Below are 5,208 nucleotides of genomic sequence, written 5' to 3' on the forward strand. Positions count from 1 at the left end.
CGTGTCAACCTTAAGACAAATTCATGTATGTGTCCATGAGATAATTGTTTCATTATATTAGACAACAAAACACTGAGGATAAGGAAAAGGAAATAAGAGTATTCTGAAAAATGGTTGGCTGAACTCTGAATCAGGAGCAATATATACTGTACACAGGTTAATCAATCTTATTGGACTGTCCCTGAAGCATGACAGATTTATCATCACCCAAGGCATCCAGGTAATTATAATCAGTTCTGTGGGCATTATCTATGTACTAAGCATTTCAGTACGCCAATCTTTTCCTCTGGGATTGAACATCTGAATGAGTAGACTTTTTTTTTTATTAATATTATTATTATTAGACTGACCTTGATCAATTTTCTAATTTGCTGATGAAAACTGATATCTTTGATTGCACTGGAGATATTTTCCTATCTTCCCATAATGCTGGAGACTTGCCTCTTTTGAAACATTATGGTACTTACTGTTCTACTGCCAAAAGTATTAAAAGAAAAAGAATTGTGAAGAAATGGTCCAACCAATCAACAGCTAAATGCCTTGTACCACTGAACTTTTAAAACCTGCCTCTACTCTTTTTTCAACTAGCTAATTTCTCTTTCCTAAAACTAAGACGTTCATACTATACGTCTTTTGCCAACTTTTGAATTGGCTCTTTTTTGACTAGACAGGCAACAAATGAACAGACCTTTCAAATGATTTGATCACTGGTCCTTGAGGTGTTTAAATGATTATCATTTATTTCTATAAATTGCTTTTTCTTTATTTTTTTTCCATTTCTTCCTTTCCCTCTTTTCATTTGTATACTGCATATTGGATCAATTTAAGTTAATTGGCTTATAATATACAACATAAGTTAATGTCGATAACTGTACTGATTATTTTTTCCTTCTATTTAAGTTTTCTGAATTTAATTAAAAATGAAAACTAATGCATAATTTTAAAGTATCCTGCAGTGCCAAGAGCTTACTCAGTATCTTCTCACAATAAAACTCAGGGCATGTTTTATTTGCTGATCAATAGATGAAAAGGCAATGAGTGTCCCGTCCCCCCCCCAATATTTCCTTGAAAGTCAGTGTTCAAAATGTCATGAAAAGTAGGAAAGACATAGTTATTAAAACTTAAAATTTTACGTAATCTTATTTTACAAAAATATAAGTTAAATATAAGTGTAAAATGATGATACTATTATGCATCTACCTACCTACCTACCAAACATCTCATTATTGTCTCACTGAGATCCATACCAGATTGAATCACTACTAGCAGAGGACCCCTAGGAACACATGGGCCATGTTCTCAGCTGTAGATATTCCATGGATTTAAGACTGGCCAAAATAAACAATTGGGGACTGATATCCATAAACTTGCAAATAATTTGGCTAGAATGCTAGAATATGGCAAACACAGAGATATCTACAAGAAACCATTATCAGTTTTCTGGTCCCTATTGTGGTCATATAATTGTACATATGGAAACATGGCATGAAACTCTAGTGAAATACCATGGACAGTTTACTAGTCTTCACCTTGGGATATTCTTCTCGTCAGATGACTATGTCTTCGTTACTACTCCATTTTGCAACATAGTATGAAGGGTATTCAGCCCATATTCTTCTAGATCCCCCTCACTTTATTCTAATGTAGCAAAATATTTGTTTGGAGTTCCATGTAAAGACAATCTTCCTTTCTTTGAATGTTATTTAGGATCAGCTAAGAATCTTTAAAGACATTTACCCCAAGGCCTTTGGTAACCAGATAACTGGATCTGAACCACCAGTTCAAGAGATCTCTGGTTAATTTCTGCAGTGCAGCTCCTCCTGACCCAAAGGCAATCTTTTCAATCCTCCATTTCTGTTGTTTCATTTTATACACTATGCCTTGCAACATAGTGCAATATCCACACCATCTCCTTGAATAATTCTGAGCTACTGTAAGAGTGCAACACTTTATAACCTTTTGCATTTTCTATAATACAGAACTTCTTTCCTAAAATTTTCAAAACCTTTAGCACAGAGTCAAGAGGATTTCCTGAATCTGGTCAAATAATGAGTGGAGCTTCTGCACCTCTTGATTCAATTCAATTAAATGCCTTAAACCTTCATCTCATATTTTTTTCACAAGCATTGTAAATATCATAACTGTCACTGACCTCAGAAACAGACACTGAAGAAAAATGTGTCACAATGTGTTTGTAAGCATCTTTTTCATGGTCTTTCCCCCAAGCTGTTATGGTACTGATTTCAGTGGGGAACAGAATAGCCTGGAACAGAATATTTGGTTCCATAATATTCCATAATTAAAACAATTCTGATTATGGTATAAATTCCTTTGAAGTTAACCAATTGTGCAGAAGTTCCTATTCCTGCAGTCACTTTTGAAAGGATCCCTCTGCAACGAAAGTCATGAAGTTTGTACAGTTGAATTTGTATGTAAGCTGGAACAGTATTATTGTATAATACAGGTAGTCCTCAACTAATGACCACAATAGGGACCAGAAAACTTGTTAAGTGGTGTGGTCATTAAGTGAGGAATCGCTTGACTGCACCCAATTTCATGACATTTTGTGGCTGCCATTAAGCAAATCACCATGGTCGTTAAGCAAATCACATAGTTGTTAAGTGAATCATGTAGTTCCCCATTGATTTTGCTTGTCAGAAGCTGGCTGGGAAGGGTTAGGGTTAGGAAGACCTCCATCATACTTCTCAAGAATATAGTTCCATCCTGTTTCATTGAAGAAACCATCTTGAAAGTGTTTTTTGTATACCTCTTTGACAGCCTGTTTTTCTCTTTGGTTACCACTTTGCCTTTTAAGTATTTATTGTGTGCTGCAACCCATTAAAAAATCCTCCTATTTTCCCTCCCTTAATTTGGAATTTGGAATTTTACGTCTTCTTTCCACAACATTCAAAATTGGAACAAACTGCTCACATTAGGTGGATTTTGTTTATAATATGTCACCAGGATATTGAATTTGCCTCCAAGTGTGGCACTTCCCATGCTGCCAGGGGTCCAGCCAGGCACAAGGGCAGTGGCGAGGATGAAGGCTACCATTTCCAACATGCTCTGCCAGCGTCCTCTGAGCAAGAAAAAGGGGGAAGAAGAGATGCCAGCAGAGGGGAGGTACCCTCAGCTTGGTGCTTGAGCTTTCCATATAGCAAGCCCAGCATTCTCAGTCCCTTGCATCTTCAGTGAAAAGGATCACAGGAAGGCATGCTTTGAAAGAACTCCTCCCAAAATCTTGGATAGTTGCAATCAGACAGATTAGAATTGTGTTTCATGGAAACTTGCTTGGACTCACTATCCATTCAAAAGGAATGGCGTTGAGTCTATGAAAGAGACATTGGTCCAATAGAAGCCACAATGTATTCTGCACCAAGCTTGGCTGATATGCTAGCTGTTTCCCTATGTGGACTTAATGCCCTACTGACACCTAGCTTAGACTATTGTAACACTTTGGACTGCTTTGGAAGTCAGTTAAGGAATTCCATCTGGTAAAAAAAAACAAAGCCACCCAAGTACTGGTGGGCTGAGGAAGAAGGAACATACTGTACACCTGCACAATCTGAATTCAATATGGGTTTTAGCTTTTCACACTTTCAGTGGCATGGGGCCAAGTTAACTGAAGAATGGTTTTGAAATCAAGAATTGAAGTGCTTCTCACCTGCCCATTTCTGAGAACCATTCAACTGAAGGCCTTCTGAGGTTTATCATGTTTATGTGGCAAGCCTGGGGTGTTCTTGGGTGGGGGGGATGTCAAAAAAGTCAAGACAGTGGCTGTGACTGCACACCTGAAGTACTGCCCTTTTTTACATGTGTATTCATAGCTGACATTTTCACTTTTTTTCTTTCTTTTTTAAGGAAAAAAGTTTATATCAATATTAACTATCGTTTCTGAAATGTTAATGAGCATAAGGTTGCTTAAATTGTACATTTAAAGCTGAGTGTAGCTTGGTAGATGATTGCAAAATGCATTGAATTATTTTCCAATATGATAACGGTTTCTACCTTAAGCGTAATACTAAGGTTTCCTTTGTATTGTTATCTGTTGTTGTTTATAAATAATAGGAAAGAAAAACAAAGTAGAAAGAAAAAAGAAAAGAAGGAAAATAAGCTGCTTGAAAAAATAGATGTTTGGTTTCTAACTTTCCCCTTCTTTATACCTTGACTGGTTTGCAATATTTATAACATTGAGACCCCTCCCCCCCAAAAAAACGTACTGTGTTTATATTTGCCTTGCTGCATGATATAATGTATATATGGGAACCATTTTGCCTGAATTTGGTTAAACTTCTGTTGTGAATGTATGCTGTTTGTTTTGCCATTGCTGCATATTCTCCAAATTTATGTTTCCAGTCAGAAGTCGTCAGTATTGTGTCTTTCTTCCAATATAGGGCAACATTTATTCTCCCTGCCATGAGCATGTATCTCAGCAAATTATTATATTTACATTTTTTAAAAACTTGTTTGATTATTCCCAACAGATACCCCTGCTATAAACTTTTAGGAATTTCTTGAAGATGTGTTTTCCTTGGCTCTCATTGCATTTTCTTGATCCTGTCTTGATTTGTTTGTTTACTTGAAATAATTTTACATGTTAGTACCATTGGAACTAGATATATTTTATCATTTGAAGATTATGTTAATGTTTACTGCTTAATTATCTTCCTGTACTGAGACTTATCATGTAAGCCATTTTGAAATAAATATATTCATTTCTTTAAGGGCAAAAGCCACCTTAATAAAAATAAAATCTAATAACCTAAATGATTATTAGAAAAGAGCAGAAGACAATTTTGATGATAAAAGACTTAGGCTTAATAGGCTTAACATTTTAATATGTCTAATTAAATTTCTAAATACATGCAGAGCATAAGAATTCCAAACTATTCTAGCCCTGGATTTCCTATATGGCAATCACATTCCAGGTATTTAATGCACAGTATTTTTCAACATACTCTACATTGTGTTTATATTGCTGTAAGGATTGACTGATATGCTGAAAGTTGTCAAGTAATCACAATAATCTCCTTGATTATTTTCTATAGAGGTCTTTAGTGAAGAGTGATACATATGCCTGAATTGACCGCATGTTACTTACATCATTTTTATTTCTTTGTAAACTTTCTCTGGAGATTTATACTGCTATGCAGTACAACTTCAGGCTCATTCATCTATCTATTTTTTCCAAAGTCATCAGCAGTGAAA

At 35.6% G+C, this 5,208-nt stretch overlaps 1 pseudogene; it reads right to left on the reverse strand.

The window, feature by feature from the left end:
• Positions 1–1,555: 1,555 nt before the first annotated feature.
• LOC134494707 (nicotinamide phosphoribosyltransferase-like) lies at positions 1,556–3,714 on the reverse strand (annotated as a pseudogene).
• Between the last annotated feature and the right edge of the window lie 1,494 nt (positions 3,715–5,208).

This window comes from Candoia aspera, chromosome 3, assembly GCF_035149785.1.
Source record: "Candoia aspera isolate rCanAsp1 chromosome 3, rCanAsp1.hap2, whole genome shotgun sequence".
Classification (NCBI taxonomy): Eukaryota; Metazoa; Chordata; class Lepidosauria; order Squamata; family Boidae; genus Candoia; species Candoia aspera.